Here is a 27,675-nt window from a genome sequence, read left to right on the forward strand (position 1 = left end):
GAGAGAGAGAATGCAGATCTCCGGCAATCTCCCATCCCTCCCGTACTAACATACATCTCGCTTCCTGGAGGAGTTCCAAACAAAGCTTCACTGAACAACAAAGAGAGATGGGGTGACTCTCCGTGGACAATAAATCTGATGAACTTTGGTGAACGTGAACCCAGTGCAACTGCAAATCTGTGTTGCGCTTGCTGAGCAAGGATTTTGTGTTCCAGGAACAACAACTGCACACTCTAACCATAATGACACATAATGCAGCAATGAGAATTCACAAACACTTTGGCATTTAGGAAATGTGACACTGACTAGCCATCACTATTCTGTGGATAATTTTCCAGAGAAAAGAAATCCCCCAGTGAACTCGAGCCATGCAATATTAATCTGCTTTCTGTTATTGAAAGGGGAATCTGCATTGAGATTATGTAATGAATATGACACATTTTGTACTGTGGAAGTAACCCAGGTGTTAGGTTCAAGCTTAAACCACCCAGGCTGTAAAACCTGGCATTCCCTCCTCAAACCTTTCTGTCCTCTCCTTTCCTTCCTCCTCCATGTCTTAAGATTCAACATTTGGACTGGTTCTCCTTCCCTCAGCCCGCTATCAAATCTTTGGTCCGACTATTCTCCTGAGAAAAACCAGCTGGGAGGCCTTCACTGTGTTAAAGGTGTCATGGAAACGCAAATAGCAGTTTGTTATCAAGTCAGCTGGTCTCAACGTGGGTAAAACTGGCAGGCTGTATACCCCAACTTGTGTGTCATAAGATCACCCCACACCCCCCTCCCTCCCCTTCTGTTGGGGTATGAGGATAGGTTTTGGGATTGAAAGATCAAGTAGCTGCCATGGGGTTCGCACTGAGTATCGATAAGACCTTTGCTTAAAACCTTTGATCCGAGCAGATGTATCTTTGAGACCTGTTTATTGCTGCAGAGAAAAGACTGTGACAAAGTAGGTGTTTGTTCCCTGTAGATTAACTCATTCCCACCTTGGCTGATCTACCCCTCCCCCAGTTCTGGACACTTGGGAGATAATCCCCTCCTCTAGCACCTGAACCATCGCCACTACCATCTCCCCATAATTCCGATGTTTTAAGATGGGTCATAGCAGGAAAAGGTTTGGGAAGCATTGCGGAAAGACTCAACTAATCAGAGCCCACTTGCCAACCAATCATTGCACACTTCTCATGCTGTTCTTTATATTGGCATTCTTGTGAAGTATCCTGATGAGAGCAAGACACAAAAAAGCTTTGTCAAAATGAGTCTTTTTTCCAACAATGGTCAAATTTGACTATTAGAAAGGATACGTGCACTTCCTGTTTCACAAGTCTTCTTGTATATTACTTCTAGTCAGGTTTTTCCAAAAATTGCTATGTCAGCAATCCCTCTTGATGTTGTCACTTCAGTGGTCACATTGCAGTTGCAGTCTGTGACTACTGGGTGGCAGTGTGCTGCGGGTTTCTGAACTATCTCCCAGCTTTGAAACTAAGTGTTATGCAGATAAACAATGGGTATCAGTTGTTATAACCCCTGGTGATTTACCACAGGCTAAATCCCACTTGACCCCGGGCTCAGATCTGACTGCTGCTTCAGCCCCTGTGCTCCTGGGAAAGAGGATGGTGAATCAAAGGCTTTGTCTCAAGGGAGGCAGAAGAAGTTGATTGCTGTGCCTGGCACAGGGCTACAGGCACTGGGCAATCACCTGCTCTCAGCTGCTACTGGATGAACCTGGAAGGGGCAGAGAAAGGTGAGCTCATAAGGAGCAATCTGACTGTTTCCAAGTTATAGTCCAACAGGTTTATTTGAAATCGCAAGCTTTCGGACTGCTGCCCCTTTGTCAGATGAAGTGAGAGAGAAGCACACAGAACACAGAATTTATAGGCAGAGAGATCAAGGATTGTAGATCATCCCTTTGCTTGTTATTCAGCAATTAACACTTTACTCACACCATCTAACACCCTTGGTCACCTGCAGCGACTTATTATTCGATACTTCCCTCACATTATTTGTACGATCATTTGATCTATCTGCCCTTGATCTTTCTGCTCATAAATTATCTGTCTGTGTGCTTCCCTGTCACTTCATCTGACAAAGGGGCAGCAGTCTGAAAGCTTGTGATTTCAAATAAACCCTGTAGGACTATAACCTGGTGTTGTGCAACTCCTCATTTTGCCCACCCCAGTCTAACACCGGTTCCCCCACATCATGGCCATGTCCCCTCATCCACAAAGTTGGCTGAGAGGAAAGGGAAAGGGGGACAGGACGAGGAATTTGCTTTCAAAGCACAGGGGAATCTTGAAGTTAATGTGGTGGCTAGCAGAAATTGCTAGGGAATCTATACCAAAGAGAAGGAAAGGAAATGCACTAAAAAGTTAACTTACAGTAGATATTAAGGAAAATCATCTTTAAAGATAGATGAAATCAGAAATAGGCTCCTTGTAAAAGTAATATAGGTAATCCATTGGGGCTATTCACAATACAATTAGATTTCACATTGGGAGAGATAATGTGCTAGAGGGATGAACTTGATAGGTTGGAAGAATGTTTCTCATTCCTGACTTTCCTATATTAAAGTAATCTGAAGGTCAGCAGTGATATGGGCTGTGGCCCTGCCGAACAGTATTTCTGTTAATAGTGTAGAGAGCTGATTCATCTCTCCCTGTAACAACTAAGCCCATTATCTGAAAACCGAGGAGCTTCTCTTTTAGACAACTAGCTATCAGGCCGGGTAATCATTTCCCCTGTAATGTCCAGATTGTGAATAAATAACTGTCGATTGTGAGCCTCCTTCAGATCGTCATTACAAGAGACCATTTTCAAACCAGTGAGGATAACACGTTTTCTTCTTGAAATCTGGTCCCTTTTCTACATCTTAAACCTGAACAGAAAACTTCATCTTTGACAAAAGAAATGGCTATGCAGCCATTTCTGAACAACAGGTCTCCGTACCGGTATAGCTGGGGAACGCTGGTGATTGAAAATTACTCTTGTTACAACAATCAACTGTCTGGTCTCTTCACCAATGTTCTCAGGAAGAAGGGAAAATTGAATGAAATCAACACCTTTCCTGCACGATGAGGATTGTTCCCCAATAGAGTAGGGATTCCTTCTCACGCAACACTCAGGGTACACTACTCGACGCTACACAGTGGGTGCCTGAGCAGATTCATGAGTGTGGTATCATGGAGGGAATGACAGTGAAGCTGAGACAGTGCTCAGAGCTGGCTGCTCTCGTGTGACTGCTCCAGATATTCTCAATGATCCTTCCTCATGCTCAGTTTTTATGTTAACACACAGATACACATGCATATACAAACACATAGTCACATGCACACACAGTACTCACAAACATATACAAATGCACAACACACGTACAACCATGTGCTTGCACACAGTGCACAGAAATATATTTACATGCAAACACACAGACAGGCAGACAAACACATCTACATAAAACACACATAGATGAAACCAGACACACAGGCTCAGTCTCAAACAAAACTACAAACTCGCATGCAGATAACTTGAACTGATCAAGCTCCCAAACACAACAAATGAGATCAATGACAAGTTAATCTGTAATTATCCATTCAGGATAATGCAGACCTGGCAAGAATCTAAAGTAGGCTATTAATATGAAACTGGAACAGCTCTGACTGAGCTGTTGTCACATAATGAGAGGATTTGAGTAGGAGCAGTGAGGTCTTGCTTCAACTGTATTGGTTTGACCGCATCTGAAGTACATTTTGATCTCCTTATCTCAGGATAGATTATATGAGATTCCCTACAATGTGGAAACAGGCCCTTCGGCCCAACAAGTCCACACCGACCCTCTGAAGAGTAACCCACCCAGACCCATTTCCTTCTGACTAATGCACCTAACACTACGGGCAATTTAGCATGGTCAATTCACCTGACCTGCACATCTTTGAAACGTGGGAGGAAACCGGAGCACCCGGAGGAAACCCACGCAGACACGGGGAGAATGTGCAAACTCCACACAGACAGTCGCCCAAGGCTAGAATTGAACCTGGGTCCCCAGCGCTGTGAGGCAGCAATGTTAACCACTGAGCCATCGTGCCACCCTCAATAGATACTATTGATAATAGATACTATTGATAATAGACAATCGATACTATTGTCATGTAGGGAGTGCAATGACAGTTAACCAGACTTGTTCCCGGGATGGTGGGCCTGTCCTATGAAGAGAGTTTAAGCCAGTTGGACCTGTATTCACTTGAGTTTTGAAGAATGAGAGACGATTTAATTGAGTCATTGAGGTGGTACAGCGATTTCCTAAACTGAACTAATTCCATTTTCCTGTGTTTGGCTCATGATCCTGTAAACCTTTCCTATCCAAGTACCTGTCCAAGTGTCTGTGAAATGTTGTAATTGTCCCAGCCTCTACCACTTCCTCTGGCAGCTCGTTCTATATACACACCATCCTCTGTGGAAAATACTTGAAGGGATTGACATGGTAGATGAAGGTCAGGTATTTTTTCCCGGTTGGGGAGCGTGTAACTGGGTGGCACAGTTTAAAAATAAGACCGACTTATGTCTGAGATGAAGAAAAAAGAGTTTTACTCAGAGCATTGTGAACATTTGAAATTTCTGTACCACAGAGGGCTGTGATCTTTGAGTAGTTTAAGGTAGAGATTGATAGGTTTCTGATTCCCAGTGGTGTACAGGCTAATGGAGATGGGGGTGGGTAAAAAGTATTGAAGTATTCAATCGACTGTGGCCATATTGAATGGTGGAGTGGCTTGATGGGCTGAATGGCCTACTGCTGTTCTTCTGTTCCTAACCAGTTTCAGTATACCATCCTAATTGAGAACTGGACTCTGTTCTGTGCTGGAAAAGCATAAAGGTTATGCTGGAATGAGCCTTTGTATAAACCTTTGGGTGTAAGCCTGAGATGAGAACTCACAATGAGAACTTCGCAATTCCTAAACCAGTGTAAAGGAGAGATAATAAAAACTGAAAACATTAGGAATTCACAGCCGTTAGCTCAATGCTTGCAAGAGATAGATACATTAATGTGCACTGCTCGCTCAGAGCTGCTCCAGTATCATATTAATCACTTACTTTAGAGTGTTGCCAGTTCTGCATTATCAGCATTTGCAGTTATTATTTTCCGATTGCAACATTCCCAGTTTTTTTTCACTGGGAATAAGTAATGATTGCATTCTGCATTAGTCCAAGTTGGATTGCATCAGTCTGCTCAGGTGCACTGCTCAGTTTATGTAAGCTTCCTTTGTGTTTTAGCTTAATGAACATTCAACCAGTCCAGTCACTGATGAACCAACAAATGTGTTTACAAAAGCAAGAATTTGGGGTCAGTCCTTTAACCATACCAGAGAAAGCAGTGGATGCGATTTTAGCTCATTCAAAAGACACTGGCTTACATACGAGTTTAAATGAAGCCCAACACTCCTCAGAGAAAAGGTAACTCTGCATAGGCAGACAAAGACATATATTGACTCTGGGTGATGGAAATAGCTGCCTGTTCTATAAATCTCATCCTTATTCCTGTTAACAATCACGGAGGGCCAGCCTTAGATACAGGAAATACCTGCCTCTCCCTCTCTCTTTCGACAGCTCAAGAGAGACCAAAATCACAACAGGGCAGTAGGAAATAGAAGACAGTTCTCAAAGATCCAAGTCCATTGTCCCTTAATCTTGGCTGCAGTATCGAAGTGTGTGCACAACATGAGATTGGAGATCTGTCCCTCTTTCTCTTTGTGCAGGATAAGGTTAGTTTTTTTTATCTGCGGTTTCTCTGCCCTCCCTTTCTGAGATGAGACTGAAATTCTCTCTTTACCATACGCTTCAAGGGGAACAAAAAGCCTTTTTTCCACAACATTAAAGCATCCTTCAGGCCTGATAGAGTTTTAATCCAGGATGTGTCCTTGGCTATTTACAAGATTTTTTTTTATCAAGGCATCCAGCCTATTTAGAAGGCTGGATTATGGTCTTTATTCCTATAGCTGTCAGGGGATTCTAGCAGTAATGCCATTGTGTCAGGAGAGTTTCCTGACACAATATGTAGACAGGCCAACAAGAGGTGAGGCCATACTGGATTTGGTTCTGGGTAACGAACCAGGCCAGGTGTTAGAATTAGAGGTAGGTGAGCACTTTGGGGATAGTGACCATAATTCGGTGATTTTTACACTCGTGATGGAGAGGGATAAGTGTGTACTACAGGGCAAGAATTATAGCTGGGGTAAGGGAAATTATGATGCGGTGAGGCATGACTTAGGATGTGTGGCTTGGAAAAGTAGACTCCAAGGCAAGAGTGTAAATGATATGTGGAACTTGTTCAAGGGGCAACTATTGAGTGTCCTTGATAATTATGTACCTGTCAGGCAGGAAGGAAAGGGTCGTGCGAGGGAGCCGTGGTTTAATAAGGAATTGGAATCCCTTGTTAGATGGAAGAGGGCGGCCTATCTCAAGATGAGACGTGAAGGTTCAATTGGGGCGATTGAGAGTTATAGGGTAGCCAGGAAGGACCTGAAGAGAGAGCTAAAAGCAGCAAGGAGGGGACATGAAAGGTCCTTAGTAGATAGGATTAGGGAAAACCCTAAGGCTTTCTATAGGTATGTTAGGAATAAAAGAATGACTAGGGTAGGAATAGGTCCAGTCAAGGATAGTAGGGGGAAGTTGCGTGTGGAGGCGGAAGAGATTGGGGAGACACTGAATGAATACTTTTCTTCAGTATTCACTCAGGAACAGGGCATTGTTGTCGATGAGAATACTGAGGCACAAATAAGTAGAATGGATGGCTTTGAGGTATGTAGAGAAGAGGTGTTGGAAATCCTGGAAAAGGTGAAAATAGATAAGTCCCCTGGGCCTGATGGCATTTATCCTAGGATTCTCTGGGAAGCAAGGGAGGAGATTGCAGAGCCATTGGCCTTGATTTTTATGTCCTCTTTGTCTACAGGAGTAGTCCCAGAAGACTGGAGGATAGCAAATGTGGTTCCCTTGTTCAAAAAGGGGAGTAGGGATAGCCCTAGTAACTATAGGCCGGTGAGTCTCACTTCTGTTGTGGGCAAAGTCTTAGAGAGAATTGTAAGGGATAGGATTTATGCACATCTGGATAGGAATAATGTGATCAAGGATAGTCAGCATGGTTTTGTGAAGGGCAAGTCGTGCCTCACAAACCTTATTGAATTCTTTGAAAAGGTGACGAAGGAGGTTGATGAGGGGAAAGCGGTAGATGTGGTATATATGGATTTTAGTAAGGCGTTTGATAAGGTTCCCCATGGTAGGCTACTGCAGAAAATACGGAGATATGGCATTGAGGGTGAGTTGGAGGTTTGGATTAGGAATTGGCTGGATGGAAGAAGACAGAGGGTAGTAGTTGATGGCAAAGTTTCTTCATGGAGTGCCGTCACTAGCGGTGTTCCGCAAGGATCTGTTTTGGGACCATTGCTGTTTGTCATTTTTATAAATGACCTGGAAGAGGGGTTAGAAGGTTGGGTGAGCAAGTTTGCGGATGATACGAAAGTCGGAGGAGTTGTTGACAGTGAGGAAGCATGTGGCAGGTTACAGCAGGATATAGAGAAGCTGCAGAGCTGGGCAGAAAGGTGGCAGATGGAATTCAATGTAGCTAAGTGCGAGGTGATTCACTTTGGGAAGAATAACAAAAAGATGGGGTACTGGGCTAATGGTCGGATACTTGGTAGTGTGGATGAGCAGAGGGATCTTGGTGTCCATGTGCACAGATCTCTGAAAGTTGCCACCCAGGTAAATAGTGCGGTGAGGAAGGCATATGGCGTACTGGCTTTTATTGGTAGAGGAATTGAGTTCCGGAGTCCTGAGGTCATGATGCAGTTGTATAAGACTCTGGTACGGCCGCATCTGGAATATTGTGTGCAGTTTTGGTCGCCATACTATAGGAAGGATGTGGAGGCATTGGAACGGGTGCAGAGGAGGTTTACCAGGATGTTGCCTGGTATGGAAGGAAAATCGTATGAGGAAAGACTGAGGCACTTGGGGCTGTTTTCACTAGAGAAAAGAAGGTTTAGGGGTGACTTGATTGAGGTGTACAAGATGATTAGGGGGTTAGATAGGGTCGACAGTATGAACCTTTTCCCGCGTATTGAGTCGGGTATTACAAGGGGGCATAGCTTTAAATTAAGGGGGGGTAGATATAGGACTGATGTTAGGGGTAGGTTCTTCACTCAGCGAGTCGTTAGTTCATGGAATGCCCTGCCAGTAACAGTGGTGGACTCTCCCTCTTTATGGGCATTTAAGAGGGCATTGGATAGGTATATGGAGGATAGTGGGTTAGTGTAGTTTAGGTGGGCTTGGATCGGCGCAACATCGAGGGCCCAAGGGCCTGTACTGCGCTGTATTCTTCTATGTTCTATGTTCTATGTTCTAGACGATGTACTGTATGTCAATTCACACATCCTGTAAGCCCACAGCAGTTTGTTCTACCAAACGTTGGGTGGGAAGTCTGTTATAGTCTTGTACTCTGATCCTCAGACCTTTACTGAGGCGATTCTGCAACCTAGTTGTGGTACCAGATGTCCTTCACATTGGCCTTGATCTGATAGAGAGTTCTGGGCTGTAACAACAAAGTTAAATTGTTTTGAAATTGGATGAATATGGAATGCAGCCAGTGAGGCAGGAGGCAGTGGCAAGAAAAACGGTTTCACGTCGTGGATAAAATGTTGATGCTTACTGACTAAATATAGGTGGCCATATTGAGGCTTATACTTTAGGCCTCACCTTGTCTGTCAAAAAGTAGTTCAGTCTTTGTTTACTCTATGGATGTAAGTGCCACTGGCAGATTGTATTGAATACTATATTTATCACTATTTGGTCCTTATGGGCACAGTTAGTCTTAAAGCAGTGACATAGCCTTCTCTGTTGCCAAGTGGGAGAGCCTCCAGTACCTGATTGGCTGGCACCCCTTACGGGGCAGGATCTCTACTGGGGATTTGATCTCAAAGGGAGAACTGCTTCCACCCTGTGCATCTGATAGGAAGAGGATACAGTGGGCCTGACTGATATCTCTTCTTGCAGCTCGGTGCCATGTCTTGCTTGGTAACGCTCATGTGAAACACCTTGGGATATTTTATTATAGCAAAATCGCTATATAAATGCCAGTTGTTGTTGCTTGGTGTGACATCTGATGATAGCGACGTATGGAGGGCTCACAATATTTGTGCTATTTACTCTTTACAGATTGATTTACAAAAGAAATTGGACCGACAACTATATTGACAAAAGCAATATGCTGTTGATGATAATGGGGTAGTGTTGATGTCAGTAATTTGTCATTTGTGTCAATGATGTGCTGTTTATGGTATTATTGATGCGAGATGGAGCATTGATGAGTCAGATTGATATTTATAGTATTGCACTGCTGTTCAAGGTAAATTTATTGATACTCACAATGCATCATTCATGACAATGATGTGTCATTATTATCAAAGATGTGTTACTGATACTCTTGGTGCATTATTAGTGTTAATGGTGAGTTAATGTGCATTATTGGTGTTGCAATTATTGTTAATATTGATCTTAATAGTGTGATATTGTCATTAATGGTGTGTAACCAATATTGACGTCAGTGATGCACCATGATTGCTGATAAAGTGTCAGTGTTTGCTTTCAATTTTTTATCTTGTTCTAACCTCACCTCTGACACATAAGGACCCACAATACCATTGTGGTTCGGACATCCCTGTGGCATCCCAATAAAACTGGGCTTTCTTCATCTGGGAATCCTTAAGCTATGAACATTGACTGTGGTTGAAACTTACAGAATACTGAAAGGGTTGAGTGGAAATGGAGAAGGTGTTTCCACTATTAGGAGAGACTGGGACGTGGGAGAACCGCATCAGGGCAAAGAGATGGCCCTTCACAATGGAGATGAGGAGGAATTTCTTCAGCCAGAGAGTAGTTACTACTTGGAACCCATTGCCACAGAGAGCTGTGGAAACCAAATCATTGAGTTGCAGAGATAGATAGGTTGCTGATTAGTAAGGGGATGACAGGTTACAGAGAGAAGGCAGGAGAGTGAGGTCGAGCACCATATCAGCCATGACCAGTAGGTGGACCAGACCTGATGGGCTAAGTGCCCTAATTCTGCTCCTGTATCTTAAGGTCTTATGGAATGCATCAGATTGGAGCTCGATTCCGTCTTCACTGGATGTCACACACCAATGACCTCTATATGGACACTCGGACAAAGCACCAGGGAATTGTTAATGTCTGTGAATCTCTGTTTCTGCAGTTTTATTTGAAGTGAGGATAAGTGAAGCTAGCTGTTGGAGCCTTCTAACGCTGGGAGGCTGTTGTACAGCATATAGTGCAACGGTTCTAACTGGCCAGAAAACTCTGCTGCTTTCACTGCCAGTCCCAGGTATATTAGAAGCATTTACAGGTTGATATTCAACTTCTGTTAGCTGTTTTTGAATGCACCTCTCTTAGCCATCAGGTCGCGGTGTGGGATTTAAATCCTGAGCTTCTGTCTCAGAGGTTCTACCCAGTCTACTGTAAGATCCCCTTTGACCCCGGAACTGAATTCGTGACAAAGCTTCAGAACGTCTGACAGAAATTGTATCCACTCCTTCGGATAGTATAGAGAACATGGGGCATGATTTTCTGTTTTGTTTTTAATGTGGGGGTTGAACATGTTCGGTATGGGATGAATGTGGGATAACTCACTACACTACTTGCCACCGAACTCATTAAGGATTGACAGACAGATGAAGGCAAGTAGCTCTACAATAGAATCAAAGATTCCCGACAGTGTGGAAACAGGCCATTTGGCCTATTGAGTCCCACCCAGATTCAGCTCCCAACCCTCTCCCTCTAACCCTGCATTTCCCATGGCGAACCCATCCAGCTTGCACACTATGGGCAATTTAGCATGTGGATTTTGGCTGAAAAGAAGGAATCTTTGGAGGGATAACTGGAAGATGTAGAAGAGCTGAGCAGTTTGAGTGGGACAGGGGTGGGATGGGTTTCAGGTTCATGAGGCACAAGAAACAGCCCCACAGGGAGAGAAGGTCATTTTGAAACAGATGCTGGTTGTTGCAGGATGAGATGCGCCTCTGGCACTCTGACTGTGCACTGTCCTTGACATTGTGCTTGTGGGATATACACACAGCCCCACAGTGATGCAGTGCATTGCAAGGCCATTTGGCTCATTGTGCCCACACTACACTGAGGCTACCGACAGCCGAAGATATAGTCAAGCTGCGTGTAGACTGCCATCAGTAATCATCATCAATGACATTTTCACAAGTTTTCTAGAAACACTGGAAATGGAAACCAGAGCCTTTAGTAGTCGAGAGGTCAAAGATCACCTCATGCAGCAATAATTAGATCCTGGACAGAATGATTCCTAGAAGTTTTGTATTGATTGCGGTCCTCTTACATATGGGTATAATGGCCCACTGGTCAATTAATTAGATTTGCTTTCTGTATAAAGGGCAACAGTTGTACAGCTCATTATTCTTTCAGCCATTACGTTTGGGTAAATAACATTTCAAACATTTCAGATTGCATTGGTTGGCTTTTGCAGACCGCAGACACACTCTGGGATTACGTAATTCCTTCGTGAAGCCTTCCATTTCAGATTGTCCTGACAGCTCCACTTTAATATTTGTTAAAAGCCCTCTAACTGAAGGATGTTAAGATGCGTGTCTGTTAATATCTTGTAATGCATCCAGGGCACTGACTGGTCAGGATAATGGATGGCAGCCCTGAGTGTAACCGCTGAGAAATGTTAAAAACTGTGACCCTGACAGCTCTGTCCGGTGAGTGTAAATATCCCACAGTGTGTTTCGAAGAAGAGTGGGGGGTGGGGGCGTGCTCTGGGGGTGGTCGGGTTGAGTTGGGGGAGGGGTGCGTGGGAGGTGGGTGTACTTGGGTTATTGTTGCTGGTGATAGGGATTGACTGGCTGCAATTTATAATTTATCCATCGCCCACATCATATAAATAAACTCTGGTCATGATCACATTGCTATTTGTAGAGCATACTGTGTGCAAATTGGCTACCTCATTGTTAGTTACAACAGGAGCCATAATTCATTGGACATAAAGCCACTTTGGACATCCTGTGGTCACAAAGGGCAGTATATACATGCAAGTCTTTAAGAAATACATCAACTATAAGTGTGCTACACTGCAGCATGTATGTGGCTTTGCACCTCATGGTTAATGTTAGTGTGTAAACAGAGGGGATTTCAGTTAGAGAGTTTTGAGAAGATTTGCAGCTCAGGTTGAAGTTCTGGATGTAGATTTGCTCGCTGAGCTAGAAGGAAATGAGCTGGAAGGAAATGACATCACCACAGGAAATGACATCACCAACCCATTGAAACCCAAACATATAAAGCGAAAGCAGAAATCATCAGCAGTGCTTCGCCTGAGGCCCACTGAAGATGTTACATCGTAGGGTGATGAAACATCTGGAAAGGAACCTTCCAGCTCAGCGAGCAAACCTACATCCAGGTTTCAATTATTATAACATCCTTCATGATCTCAGTGCTGTGGTTGGATCCAGGGATGCTGACAAAGAGCTTGAGCACCTGGGAACTGCTAAGGCTTCGTCTCAGGAAAATGTGACTGTGGAGCTGTTGGACATTTGTAAAATCTCACTGATGCCCTTTAGAGTAGGGAATGCCCAGTCTATACCCGTATTATATCTGGTCTGACCTCTGTGTGGCTCCAGTCCCTCACCAGTGTGGCTTGACTCATAAGCCACTCAGCTGCATAACTTGCAGCAGGTCAAGAAGGAGATACCCTGAGAGGGACTGGGGAGGAATTATCCTGAGGAAGTGGGGAGGAATTATCCTGAGGAAGTGGGGAGGAGTTATCCTGAGGAACTTGGGAGGAGTTATTCTGAGGAATTGGGGAGGAGTTATTCTGAGAATCTGGGGAGGAGTTATCCTGAGGAAATGCCAACCTTACCACTCTGTATCCATTGTCACCTTGAGTTTCATTGCCTACACAAAGCATTGTCCAGGTACAGCAGAGCATCTGACCTGATTACCCTTTCCAGAAAACACACAGGGCACCACCCAGCACAGAAATCTACTGGAGCCTGGTTGGAGCTGCTTATCACATACATCATGGTAACATGTACGTTCGGAATATTATCCTACATTTCATTGGTTTGTGATGATAGACAGTGATCGTTTCCTGAGTCAGATGTTGAAATTGCTTTGCTTGCTGTCTGACGTAAGCCTCATAACCTGGCAGTGACACATTACTAACCACTTGATTGCAACAGAGTGGCACAGTGCAGAAAAGGAGTGGCACAGTGCAGAAAAGGAGTGGCACAGTGCAGTGAGGAGGTGGCACAGTGCAGTGAGGGGGTGGCACAATGCAGTGAGGGGGTGGCACAGTGCAGTGAGGGAGTAGCACAATGCAGTGAGGGGGTGGCACAGTGCAGTGAGGGGGTGGCACAGTGCAGTGACAGAGTGGCACAGTGCAGTGAGGGCGTGGCACAATGCAGTGAGGGGGTGGCGCAGTGCAGTGAGGGAGTGGCACAGTGCAGTGACAGAGTGGCACAGTGCAGTGAGGGAGTGGCACAATGCAGTGAGGGGGTGGCACAGTGCAGTGAGGGAGTGGCACAATGCAGTGAGGGAGTGGCACAATGCAGTGAGGGGGTGGCACAATGCAGTGAGGGGGTGGCACAGTGCAGTGACAGAGTGGTGCAGTGCAGTGAGGAAGTGGCGCAGTGCAGTGAGGGAGTGACACAGTGCAGTGAGGGAGTGGCGCAGTGCACTGAGGGAGTGGTGCAGTGCAGTGAGGGAGTGACAGTGCAGTCAGGTAGTAGTGCAGTCAGTGAGGGAGTGGTGCAGTGAGGGGGTGGCGCAGTGCAGTGAAGGAGTGGCGCAGTGCAGTGAGGGAGTGGCACAGTGCAGTGAGGGAGTGGCACAGTGCAGTGAGGGAGTGGCGCAGTGCAGTGAGGGAGCGGCGCAGTGCAGTGAGGGAGCGGCGCAGTGCAGTGAGGGAGCGGCACAGTGCAGTGAGGGAGTGGCACAGTGCAGTGAGGGAGTGGCGCAGTGCAGTGAGGGAGTGGCGCAGTGCAGTGAGGGAGCGGCGCAGTGCAGTGAGGGAGCGGCGAAGTGCAGTGAGGGAGTGGCACAGTGCAGTGAGGGAGTGGCACAGTGCAGTGAGGGAGTGGCGCAGTGCAGTGAGGGAGTGGCACAGTGCAGTGAGGGGGTGGCGCAGTGCAGTGAGGGAGTGGCGCAGTGCAGTGAGGGAGTGGCACAGTGCAGTGAGGGAGTGGCGCAGTGCAGTGTGGGAGCGGCGCAGTGCAGTGAGGGAGCGGCACAGTGCAGTGAGGGAGTGGCACAGTGCAGTGAGGGAGTGGCACAGTGCAGTGAGGGAGCGGCGCAGTGCAGTGAGGGAGCGGCACAGTGCAGTGAGGGAGCGGCGCAGTGCAGTGAGGGAGTGGCGCAGTGCAGTGAGGGAGTGGCGCGGTGCAGTGAGGGAGTGGCGCAGTGCAGTGAGGGAGTGGCACAGTGCAGTGAGGGAGTGGCACAGTGCAGTGAGGGAGTGGCGCAGTGCACTGAGGGAGTGGCACAGTGCAGTGAGGGAGTGGCGCAGTGCACTGAGGGAGTGGTGCAGTGCAGTGAGGGAGTGGTGCAGTGCACTGAGGGAGTGGTGCAGTGCAGTGAGGGAGTGACAGTGCAGTGAGGGAGTGGTGCAGTGCAGTGAGGGAGTGACAGTGCAGTGAGGGAGCGGCGCAGTGCACTGAGGGAGTGGCACAGTGCAGTGAGGGAGTGGCGCAGTGCACTGAGGGAGTGGTGCAGTGCAGTGAGGGAGTGACAGTGCAGTGAGGGAGTGGTGCAGTGCAGTGAGGGAGTGACAGTGCAGTGAGGGAGCGGCGCAGTGCAGTGAGGGAGTGGCGCAGTGCAGTGAGGGAGCGGCGCAGTGCAGTGAGGGAGCGGCGCAGTGCAGTGAGGGAGTGGCGCAGTGCAGTGAGGGAGTGGCGCAGTGCAGTGAGGGAGTGGCACAGTGCAGTGAGGGAGTGGCACAGTGCAGTGAGGGAGTGGCGCAGTGCACTGAGGGAGTGGCACAGTGCAGTGAGGGAGTGGCGCAGTGCACTGAGGGAGTGGTGCAGTGCAGTGAGGGAGTGACAGTGCAGTGAGGGAGTGGTGCAGTGCAGTGAGGGAGTGACAGTGCAGTGAGGGAGCGGCGCAGTGCAGTGAGGGAGTGACAGTGCAGTGAGGGAGTGGCGCAGTGCAGTGAGGGGGTGGCACAGTGCAGTGAGGGAGCAGCGCAGTGCAGTGAGTGAGCGGCACAGGGAGGGAGCGGAGCAGTGCACTGAGGGAGTGGTGCAGTGCAGTGAGGGAGTGGCGCAGTGCAGTGAGGGAGTGGCACAGTGCAGTGAGGGAGTGGCACAGTGCAGTGAGGGAGTGGCGCAGTGCACTGAGGGAGTGGCACAGTGCAGTGAGGGAGTGGCGCAGTGCACTGAGGGAGTGGTGCAGTGCAGTGAGGGAGTGGTGCAGTGCACTGAGGGAGTGGTGCAGTGCAGTGAGGGAGTGACAGTGCAGTGAGGGAGTGGTGCAGTGCAGTGAGGGAGTGACAGTGCAGTGAGGGAGCGGCGCAGTGCACTGAGGGAGTGGCACAGTGCAGTGAGGGAGTGGCGCAGTGCACTGAGGGAGTGGTGCAGTGCAGTGAGGGAGTGACAGTGCAGTGAGGGAGTGGTGCAGTGCAGTGAGGGAGTGACAGTGCAGTGAGGGAGCGGCGCAGTGCAGTGAGGGAGTGGCGCAGTGCAGTGAGGGAGTGGCGCAGTGCAGTGAGGGAGCGGCGCAGTGCAGTGAGGGAGTGGCGCAGTGCAGTGAGGGAGTGGCGCAGTGCAGTGAGGGAGTGGCGCAGTGCAGTGAGGGAGTGGCACAGTGCAGTGAGGGAGTGGCACAGTGCAGTGAGGGACTGGCGCAGTGCACTGAGGGAGTGGCACAGTGCAGTGAGGGAGTGGCGCAGTGCACTGAGGGAGTGGTGCAGTGCAGTGAGGGAGTGACAGTGCAGTGAGGGAGTGGTGCAGTGCAGTGAGGGAGTGACAGTGCAGTGAGGGAGCGGCGCAGTGCAGTGAGGGAGTGACAGTGCAGTGAGGGAGTGGCGCAGTGCAGTGAGGGGGTGGCACAGTGCAGTGAGGGAGCAGCGCAGTGCAGTGAGGGAGCGGCACAGGGAGGGAGCGGAGCAGTGCACTGAGGGAGTGGTGCAGTGCAGTGAGGGAGTGACAGTGCAGTGAGGGAGCGGCGCAGTGCACTGAGGGTGCAGCGCAGTGCAGTGAGGGAGTGGCGCAGTGAGGGAGTGGCACAGTGCAGTGAGGGAGTGGCACAGTGCAGTGAGGGTGCAGCGCAGTGCAGTGAGGGAGTGGCGCAGTGAGGGAGTGGCACAGTGCAGGGAGGGAGTGGCGCAGTGCAGTGAGGGTGCAGCGCAGTGCAGTGAGGGTGCAGCGCAGTGCAGTGAGAGAGTGGCACAGGGAGGGAGTGACAATGTGCAGTGAGGGAGCAGCGCAGCAGACTGAGGGAATAGCATAGTGCAGAGATAGAGCAGTGCAGTGTGCGGGAAAGTTTTGGTATCCCTAACAGGACAGCATTCCCTCAATACTGCTCTGGGAGTGTCAGCAGAGACTTCTATGCTCAGATCCTTAGCGGATGGTGTACTGTTAAATGTTGAACTTGCTACCGAGTAACATGCCAAGATCATAAAGAATATTGTTTAACTTCAGCAATGCAATCCAGGATTAGAACCGTGTGTTGGAGCACCTGTGCAATTCATTCTGAAATACTGCAGCACTTTGAGAAAAGATCATGGAAAAGAAATCGCTGGACAGTTAGAGAAACGCATAAGGAAGAAGGAATTGGAGAATTATGTTGATGGGGCGAGATGAAAGAGGACTGGGAGAAGGTGTGTATGCAGCAGAAATACTAAGTTGGGCTGGAGAGCCTGTCTTGGTTCTCTCTTTTACACGCGATGGGGTGATCATTACAACCAGCTCTCCTGTGGCAAACCTTCAGTTGTTGGACAGAAACTCAACTTGAGCGCACTGTCCCTGGAGCACTCATTCAACTGTCTGTTGAATGAATTCAAGAGAAGATGGAAATAAATGTCTGTCTCTTGGGCGTGGAGGGAATGTGGAGAGACAGACTGTAACTGCCCTTCCAGCCAGGCACAGTGTGGGCCTTGAATCAGTTTGCAGCTTGAGACATGCCCCTATGGACTGGACGTTACGCATGAGGGAAGGAGTTGACCAGGGCAGAAGAGAAAGCTGCTTGACAATAACCCCAGCAAATAGTTCAGGTACAAAGATTTGCAACCAAGTCATTTCAGCAGCAGGAGCTTTATATACCCGTGCAGCAGGCATAACAGCCTTACCTGAAGGCCTGCACTACTGACAAGGGAACATTCCCGCAGTACTGCAGCCACTTGTCAGTCCAGATCAGCAGCTCATCCTTGGAGTTGAAGTGTCTGACAAACTGGGAGCATCACCTCGCTAGAACTGGTCCCCTGAGTGGATGCAGACTTTCAATAGACTCCGCATTAAAAAGCGCTGACAAATTATCTGAAGGCTGTCGATTCAAATGTAAGCATTTATATCATATTTGCCGCAACTTCAGGATGTCCCAAAGAACTTCCAGCCAGTAGAATATGTTCGAAGCATTGTCACTGTTTAATGTAGGAAACTCAGCAGCTAAATTGTGCACAGGAAGCTCCCGCAAGCAGCAGTGCAATCATGAGCAGTTAATCTGTTTACCGTGACGTTGATTGAGGGATAGGTACTGGCCAGGTCACTGGTGTGAACACCTGCTTTCCTTCAAAATCGAGCTGCGCAATACTTTACCTCTACCTGATGGGATATAAGGAGTCTCAGAATGTAGCACTTCCAACAGGGCGGTATTCCCTCAGTACTGCACTGGAATGTTAGCCTGACAGTCGAAATGCTGAACCCAAAATCTGTGGCTGAGAGACCAAGAGCGTTAGCAACTGAGCAAGTCATGAGACTGCTTACAAGAAGGGTATTTCAGGGAAGGGTACAGAGGGACCTCGATTATCCGAAGGACACGGGTTGGTTAATTGAATTCTGGACAATTGAATGCCAGATAACATAGATTAGTCATCGGGACCTTGCGATCTTGCCGGATAATCCGATATTTTGATAATCAAATGCCGGATAATCAAGTTTCCTTTGTATTTGCATCACTGGCTAAGTGATTCAGTGCGGTATAGAAACCCACGGGTTTTTATACTTACCTTATGCACAACAATTTCTCACTCCCAGAACTTTAATAAAGTACAGGCTCTTGAGTCAGAAGTTTGTGGGTTTAAATCCTGCTCCAGACATCCGAGCACACCCTCTGGACTATTGGAATTGCTAAAGTTTGGGTGAAATGTCAGTCCAAGGCTCCATCTGTTTCCTCAGGAGCGTGCAGAAGATCCCATGATACCATTGGGAAGAAGGACAAAGTGGGGCGAGAGGTGTCCTGACCAATATCACCCCTCACTCAATTTTACTGAAACAGATGATCCAGTCAGATGTTGCTTTTTTGTGGGATCTTGCTGTGCAGAAACAGACTGTCGCTGGGGAAGTGGTGGAGTAATGGTAATGACACTGGAACGATAATCAAGAACGTCAGGCTTGTGCTCTGAGGGACATGGGTTTGAATCCCACTGTGGTAGATGGTGAAGTTTGAATTGAGTGAAAACCTGGAATTAAAAGCCAGCTGAATGTCATTCACGTAGCCGTTACTAATTGTTGAACCAACTCATCAGGATCAACGATGTCCTTTAGGGAAGGAAATCAGCCCTTTCTTCCTGCTGTGGCCGACATGTGACTCCAGACTCACACCAATGTGGTTGGTTCTATGCTGTCATCTGAGCAATAAGAGGTGTGGGATAAATGTTGGTCTGTCCAATAACACCCACATCCCATTAGCATTCAAAATAAAATTCTGACATTACAGCAATAATTCCATTCCAAACGTATTTCACTTACTGTGGCTGGGTCAAACTCCAGGTATTGTGAGGCCCTTTGGAAGGCTGGTACCATATGAATGCAGGTCCCCTCTCCGACTGGAACAACACGAGATGGATCCATTCATCCTGAGACTGTGAGCGAAATTCAGAAATCCTTGCTCTAAGACCCTTCCTTGTCCCTGCCCTTTGTTTCCTATGAGCTGCAGGGAGTGTGAATGGATCTAATTGTACACAGTACAATGATTGTAGCAATTATTAAGCCAGGGCTGTGACAACAGGCCAGGAGCTGGTGAGAAGGCAATCAGCTCCTACGCTTCATGAAAGGTGCCTTGATGTTTCCCAGCCAACAGCTCAGTGTGGACTTGGAGAAGGTGCGGCTTTAAACTAGTTCTCATCTGGGCCTGCTGAAGAGATTGCTGTATCAGTGTGAACCCTCATGTTTGGAACTGATGAACTCCAGACATGCTGCTGATGATAGCACTGGGCAATTCTCTCACCTTTCCATCCAGTTCCAGGACCCTGTGGAGTGAGAGAGATCCCACCTGCACGGTGCCCCCTCACTTATTTCACATCCAACTGCTTCTTTTTTGTACCATTCCTTCTGTGCAGCACTTTCTGAATGAAGGGGCAGGTGAACATCTCAGTCTGGGAGAGGCAGGGGCAGGGGCTGATCCTGCTGCTTCTCCTGGCCTGTCACCCCAGCCCCCAGCTGAGCATAGAGCTCCCTCACCACTCCCAACCCTACCACCATGACCCCAGACCCTGGTTATTGGGCCTAACGCACCTTCCTTGTCAAGGGCCCTGCACACTGGAGGCATCCTAAAGTTCTAGAATCAATTCCCCATCAGCTGGCAGCATTTACAGATAGTTCTTCTGTAACGCGATGATTGCGTTCTTGTGCAACCCCGTGAAAACAGCGCTTAACGTGTTGGTGATGTAATCGTGTTGCAGCCAACATGCACTTTAGGAACAGTGTCCCCAGTTTGTCCACCGCTTTGCAGCGAATTCATGTTAACGAAATGTGCGTCATGACAGAACGACCTGCACACGGGCATGTCAAATATCAGAATAGTTCAAGTGGACAAAGAACTTCCTCAAAGAAAGAAAGAGGCGGGATGCTGATATTTGTTGCTTATCCTTTATGGGCTTCTGTGAAGGGCACAGAACGCCTGGGCAAGAAGGCAGCAGGTTTGAGGGTGGGTCTGGCTTCCCATGGATTGACAGGGACGCCCTTGCCAGAATGTTCCGGAGGACTTGGCACATCTACTTGCCTGCTCGGCCAGATTGAGGTGGATGGCCGTGGGCGATATGGGTTAGAAAGCTGGAAGCATGTTAGTGGAAAGGAGCCCTATTTTAGTCAGCCCCTGAGGGACTGCGGATAAAGCCGCAGACATCCAGTGAAGTTGTTTGGAGGTTTCATTCCTCACTTGTACCGGGTTCCTGGTGATTAATGGCAATGTTAGATCATTTGGAATGTAGCCGAGGCAAATTATCACAAGCAGCACGAAGCTGGGAAAAGTGAGACTAATACCTACTTATTAGCTCTGATATTATACCTCTATTAAATTTACAGCCAGTGCAACATAACAGTGGCTTTCACTGACAAAGACATTGACTTTCATTCATTCTTTAGCCTGATTTTGAAACTCGGCAGTATTTCCTTGCATTGAGTAAATCGATCTGTTGATGTTTCCTGGGTCAAACACCAGCACTGCCAGTACGATGTGGTCTGAGTACTGCCCTATGTGTTAGCTTGGTAACACATAACACAAAGAATGAGTTCTGTTTGAGACAGTGTCTTGAAGTTTATTAACAATACTTATCTCCATTGCTGTGATATTATAGACTTATACATAGTCTGGGTTCTGTGCTTACTGATATTATAGTACGTTACGTACATATAACTGGCTGACTAAAGATAACACATTGAATCAATGACTCAGGGAAAGTGACTGTAGGTGAGAGGGATATCTTTATACCAGGACGCCGTAGCCCCTAATGTTGTATAACTGTCTTAAAGATACACACTGGAGCCTTTTCAATAGCCCAAGAAGATAGAGGGCAAACTGGCAACAAAACTGAAGGACACAGCAAGGCAGTGCTGACTCTCGGCTGTTGATATTCCAGGCATGAAGGGCTTATTTTATGAAGCACTTAAAATTGTTCAGAATATTGTGAGGCCGGCTATGACTGACCCAGCTTGAATCACTGCCTGTTTGATGCCAAACAGGAGCCCAGTGGGTTGAATTTCAAGAATCTAAGACATATTTCAGATAGGGGCTAAGCATACCAGGAAATAAAGCATGGGATGTAGGTAACATGGGATGTAAGTAACGCTGGCAAGGCTGGCATTTTTTTGCCCATCCCTAATTGCCCCTTGCACTGGGTGGTCTAGAGTCTCGTGTAGACCAGACCAAGTTAGAGTGGCTGATTTCTTTTCTTAAAGGGCTCTAATGAAGCAAATAGGTTTTTCTTTTCAGTAATCAATGATCATCGTCATGGTTACCATTACTCCAATTCCAGATTTCTTAATTGAAAGTTGCCACAATGGGATTTGACCCTCAGAATGTAAGCCTCAGCCTCAGGATTACTAACAACAAATTCCCATCTGCCCTGTGAGCAATCAACCAAGATTTCTACTCTCAATCACATTTCAACCATCCAGGCCACAGTCAAATACTTAACAGTGGCCATTGTCAAGACTGTTATCCTGACTAATGGCTACTCCATGGGTGGGAGCTGATGAGGGCAGTGTGGAGCAGCAAGGTCAGCCATTTTCCAGTTACTACATGCAAGGAATCTTCCAAAAGTGGGGGAGAATGATGTGTAGAAAAAAGATTTGCTTTACAAAACCTTCTATAAATAAACTTCAGAAAAATAAAAAGAATACTTGAAGAGAATCCTAGAGATTAGGCTTCTTTGAAGAAAACGTTTGGCTGATTCAGAGATTGAGACTGACCTTTGCCACCTGGATGGCAATGCCCTTTTTAAGATTATTCGTGATCTCTAAAACAAAATAAAGAATACCGATCCTGGAAGTCTGGAATAGAGACAGAAGGTGCTGGAGAAACTCAGCAGGTCTGGGCAGTATTTGTATAGAGAAAAACAGAGTCAACATTTCGAGTCCAGTGACCTATCATCAATCAAAGGGGTCATTGGACTCAAACTGTTGACTCTGTTTTTCTCTCCACAGAGGCTGCCCAGACCTGCTGAGTTTCTCCTACATTTTCTGTTCTTGTTTGTGATCACTGATGAGTTGGAATTGACCTGAAAATAGCCTTTACTAGGTGTGCAGGCGATTTGATGTGTGAGGTAACTCATTCAAAAAGGACCTGAGAGTCATGTTCCTCCTGAGGTATCTAAAGTGAATGTTATGCCTTTGTAATAAGAACTTGCCAGACTGTTGCCAGTTTGGGAAGGCAATGGCCTGGTGGGGTTATTGCTGGACTGATAACCCAGAGACCCAGGTAATGGTCTGGGATTCTGTGATCGAGTCTTGCCACAGCAGATGGTAGAATTTAAATTCAATACAAATCTGAAATTAAGAATCTAATGATGACCACAAATTCACTGCTGATTATCAGGAAACCCAGTTGGTTCACTAATGTCCTTTAGGGAAGGAAACTGCCATCCTTACCTGGTCTAGCCTACATGTGACTCCAGACCCACAGCAATGTGGTTGAGTCTGAACTGCAATTAGACATGGGAAATAAATGCTGGTCTAACCAGTGACACCCTCATCCCATGAATGAATACAGTCAGTTCAACTATCATGTGTTGGTGTATGCAATCAGTGTTATAAGAAAATTGCATAATAGCAACACCATTTAAACTAAAGGGGCTGGAATTGCTTTATAACCGATACATGCTTTAAAAGTTCACACTGTAGAAACAGTGTCCCCAATTCGTCAATTGAGCTACAGTGAATTTGCATTAACAAAACGTACGTTACAGCAGAATGACCTGTCTCAAGATATGCCTTTGAGACAGATTGCAAATCTGACTTAGCATCAACTCAGAAACTGTGGAGAGGTTTCATTTTCAAAAACATGATGATCTGTTATAATCTGAAAGGCGCTGTCTGAAAGGCTGACCAAAGCAGATTCAGTTGTAACATCTGAAGGAGGAATGGGATAACCAGCCGAGAATGAGTTTGGAGAAAGGGGGGTCTTTTGATGTTTTTCTTTGTAAGAGATGTGGGGGCGAATGTCCAGGAGAGCCTTGTCCCACAGTGGGGGTGGCAATGGCAATGGCCTGGATCACGCTGCCCGGGGAGCATTGGAAGTGGAAACATTCAAGGATTTCAAAAGGAAATTGGGTTGGGGACTTGAAGGCAGTAAATATGCAGGGCAACAGGGAGAGAGCAGGGGAAGATGGTCCATAGAGAGCTGGCATGGACTCAATTGGCAGAATGGCCTCATTCTGTGCAGTACTGACTCAGAGCAGGCAATAGCCTGTTCAAAGTGATTGCACGGGCATGAAGGACTGAGTGGCTGACTTCCACATCACATTGGCAAAAGAGCAAGAACTGAGTGCTGTTTTATCCTAAGGTCTGAGTCACGTCTCAGTTTTATGAACCACAGCTGACTGGCCTCTCTGTTTGGGTTAGAGAGAGACTTGCAGTGATTTGGATTTGTAGTGTGCATATCTGCTCAAATCTTGATCTCTCTCCAAATGTAATCGCATAATTGCATTTCTGTCCTGCAACACTAAAAGGTTTTGGAAATAACTGTACGTGAGCAGACAGCTTTGACTGGGAGAGCACTAAACTTCCATCCACCAGGTTCAAGGTGTCCCCATCTCCCACTCAGCCTTGATGGAGCAGTGCCCCATGCTCCTTAGGAGGGTGGTTGATCTTCCCGATGAAACATGGGATTTCCAAAGATGGAAGGGGAACTTGTCCTACACCTTTTAGAGAAGAATAGGAGCATGATGTGAAGGATAAAATGTTTGGGAAAAGGGCATGGGGAGTGAGATTAAGTGGATTCATGGACAGGATTAACAGAGATGCAAGAGTGAATGGTCTCCGCTGTGCTGTAACCATCTTAGAACTTCACAATTCCAGTCATGGTATCAGCTTGGCAGGTTAAATAGCTGGTTTGAAGCAAGGGAATTGAAGAGGAAACAAAGCTTAGGGCTAAGTAAATGTGAAAGCATCATCTTACCCTCAGAATGTCTCAGCACTGACTTGTGGTTACTGCAGAAGGATGTGATAGCTCATTTCTAACACAGCAAGCTCCCACAGGCAGCAGTGAAATGAACGACCAGTTATTACGATTTTGGGGGTGTTGTTTGTGGAAAAATATTTGGCCACAACTCTGGGACAAATCCCTGCTGTTCCAAGCAAGGGAAATTTTAAACTGTGTGTTGCCCTCTCATCTGTGAAGTTTGAATATTCTGGGTTCAAGTCTCAAAACAGAAAACCAAGGACATAACCTTGGAAAACATTCCACAATAGTAGACTGTGGGAACACTGCACTATGGGTGGTGCTGTCTTTTAGATGAGACATTAACTCATGGCCCCTTCTCCCCTCTCAGGCAGCCACAAAAGATCCCAGGCTTTGTCTGGAAGAAGGGAAGGGAAGTTGTCCCCATTGTCCTCATATATATTTACTCTGCCATCACTAAATTAGCGAGAGTGATAGTTATGACATTGCTCTTTATGGAACCTTGCATTGAGCAAATCATATTTCTTACATTTCAATAGTGATTACACTTCAGAGATATTCATTGTCAGAATTCACATGACACCAGGTTATAGTCCAACAGGTTTATTTCAAATCACACAAGCTTTCAGAGCACAGCCCCTTCATCAGGTGCAAGAAGAGAGCAGGGCACACAGACACACAGTTTATAGGCAGAGACCAAAAGATCATACAACTGATGAGTGGAGTATCAGATAATACGTCTCTGCAGGTGACTGAGAGTGTTAGACAGTGAGTAAAGTGTTTATAAAGTCCATGTCAGTGCTGTGCTTTCATAACAATCAGGCAGAGCGCTAGGAATATACAAAAGGTGGCATCTCAGGTTAGACACTGAATTGTAGGTGTGAGGTTTGTTCAGAATCTGTCTCAGAGTTTTAACCTGGAATCACCCAGAACCACCCAGAATCTTCTGAAAGCTGGGATTTATAAGATGCCACATTGACTGACTGTGACTACAACTTTTGTGTTTTTTGAACAAAATCGAATGTATCTGCAAATAAACAAACCTCATGGATGGAATGAATCACCCCATAGATTTATACTTGTGTGTGTGAGAGAGAGAGAGAGTGTGTGTGTGTGTGTGAGAGAGAGAGAGAGAGAGTGCATGAGAGAGAGAGAGAGAGAGAGAGAGTGTGTGTGAGAGAGAGAGAGAGAGAGTGTGCATGAGAGAGAGAGAGAGAGAGTGTGTGTGTGAGAGAGAGAGAGTGTGTGTGAGAGAGAGAGAGTGTGTGTGTGAGAGAGAGAGTGTGTGTGAGAGAGAGAGTGTGTGAGAGAGAGAGAGTGTGTGAGAGAGAGAGAGTGTGTGAGAGAGAGAGAGAGTGTGTGTGAGAGAGAGAGAGTGTGTGTGTGAGAGAGAGAGAGAGTGTGTGAGTGAGAGAGAGAGTGTGTGTGTGTGAGAGAGAGAGAGAGTGTGTGAGAGAGAGAGAGAGAGTGTGTGTGTGTGAGAGAGAGTGTGTGAGAGAGAGAGAGAGAATGTGTGTGTGTGTGCATGAGAGAGTGTGTGTGTGTGAGAAAGAGAGAGTGTGTGCGTGTGAGAGAGTGTGTGAGAAAGAGAGTGTGTGCGTGTGAGAGTGTGTGCCTGAGAGAGTGTACGTGAGAGAGAGAGTGCGTGAGAGAGAGAATGTATGCGTGTGAGAGAGAGTGTGTGCGTGAGAGAGAGTGCATGAGAGAGAGAGTGTGCGTGAGAGAGAGAGAGTGTGTGTGTGCGTGAGAAAGTGTGTGTGTGCGTGAGAGAGAGAGAGAGACAGTGTGTGTTTGCGTGAGAGAGAGAGAGTGTGTGTGTGAGAGAGAGTGTGTGTGTGAGAGAGAGAGTGTGTGTACGTGAGAGAGAGAGAGTGTGTGAGAGAGAGAGAGTGTGTGAGAGAGAGTGTGTGTGTGAGAGAGAGTGTGTGCATGAGAGAGTGTGTGTGTCTAGTTGAGAGAGTGTGTTAGTGTGAGAAAGAATATGTGTGTGAGGTGTGTGTGTATTTGAGACAGAGTGCGCGTGTGTGACAGAGTGTGTGTATGTCTGTATGAGAAAGAGAGTGTATGTGCGTGTGAGAGAGGGTGTGTGTGAGAGTGTGTGTGTGAGTGTGTGAGAGAGAGAGTCTGTGAATGTGTGTGAGAGTGTGTGTGTGACTGTGTGAGAGAGAGGGTCTGTGTGAATGTGTGTGTTTGTGTGTGTGTGTGAAAAAGTGTAATAAGTAATTCAAAACTGTACAAACTAATTAAGGTAGCGAGATCATAACAATTTATCAAGGTGATGGTATCAAAGCAGGAAAGTAAAGAAGATTTTACAGATACAGAACAGTATGGTGGGGTCACATGTAACACAACATGAACCCAAGATCATGGTTGAGGCCATCTTCATGGGCATGGAACTTGGCTATTAGTTTCTGCTCGGCGATTCTGCATTGTTGTGTATCTTGAAGGACATCTACCCCAAGATTGGAGGCTGAATGTACATGGCTGCTGAAGTGGTCTCTGACTGGGAGGGAACATTTCTGTCTGGTGATTGTGGTGCAGTGTCCATTCATCTATTGTCTTAGCATCTGAATGGTCTCGCCAATATACTATGCTTTGGAGCATCCTTGCCTGCAGCACATGACATAGACAATATTGGCCAAGTCACATGAGTATCTGCCATGTACGTAGTGGGTGGTGTTCCCACATGTGATAGTAGTATCCATGTCGATGATCTGACATGTCTTGCATAGGTTGCCGTGGTGGGGTTGTGGTCGATGTTGTCCTGAAGGCTGGGTAGTTTGCTGCGAACAATGGTCTGTTTAAGGTTTGGTGGTTGTTGAAGATGAGAAGAGGGGGTGTAGTGATGATCTTGGTGAAATGCTTATCGTTATTGATGGCATGTTGAAGGCTGCAAAGAACATGGAGTAGTCTCTCTGATCCAGGGATGTACTGGACAATGACGGGTACTTTGTCGGTCGTATCCTGTGTAGAATTTCTGAGGAGGTCGTTGTGGTTTTTCGCTGTGGCACGTCAGAAATGGTGATCAATGAGTTGAGCATCATATCCCATAATTATGAGAGTGTCCTTCAAAGTCTTTAGGTGTCCATCGCGCTCCTCCTCACCTGAGTAGATCTATTGGGTTATAGCACTTTGGGAAGTTCTGTGTTTGCCAAAGGTGCTTTATAAATGTATGTCTTTCTTTTCTTGTCTGGTGGGATGTTACAGATAAATCACTTTTTTTTCCATTTTTCACAGGATGTGGGCATCACTGGCTACGCCTGCATTTATTGCGCACTGGGGTACGGATAGATCCTCAGTGCTGTTACCTCATGACAGTGAATGGACAGCAGTGTGAGAATGCTGTCACTTTAAGAAGGTTATTTTGTCCTTGGGTATTTTTTTTAAAGAGAGGTGCCAAAATGTCTGGAAGGACCCTAATTTAACAATGGCAGGGGAGTGGCCAGTTCTCCCAGTTCAGATTTTGTTTCTAGTCTGGTTTAGTTGCAGCAGAAGCTGCTACAGTACAAAAAGGTTCCATGCTTCAGCAGATGATTCTTGACTGGCTGCTCTGTC

At 46.8% G+C, this 27,675-nt stretch overlaps 1 protein-coding gene and 1 pseudogene across 1 annotated transcript in view; one reads left to right on the forward strand and one right to left on the reverse strand.

Annotated features, from left to right (window-relative positions):
- Positions 1 to 27,675, forward strand: part of kif26ba (kinesin family member 26Ba) — a 366,177-nt gene that overhangs the window by 192,226 nt on the left and 146,276 nt on the right. The window lies entirely within an intron of this gene.
- On the reverse strand, positions 1,140 to 27,164 carry LOC148148916 (uncharacterized; annotated as a pseudogene).

This window comes from Chiloscyllium plagiosum, unplaced genomic scaffold, assembly GCF_037043375.1.
Source record: "Chiloscyllium plagiosum isolate Xiang-an unplaced genomic scaffold, Cpla_swu_hap1 HiC_scaffold_10, whole genome shotgun sequence".
Lineage (NCBI taxonomy): Eukaryota > Metazoa > Chordata > Chondrichthyes > Orectolobiformes > Hemiscylliidae > Chiloscyllium > Chiloscyllium plagiosum.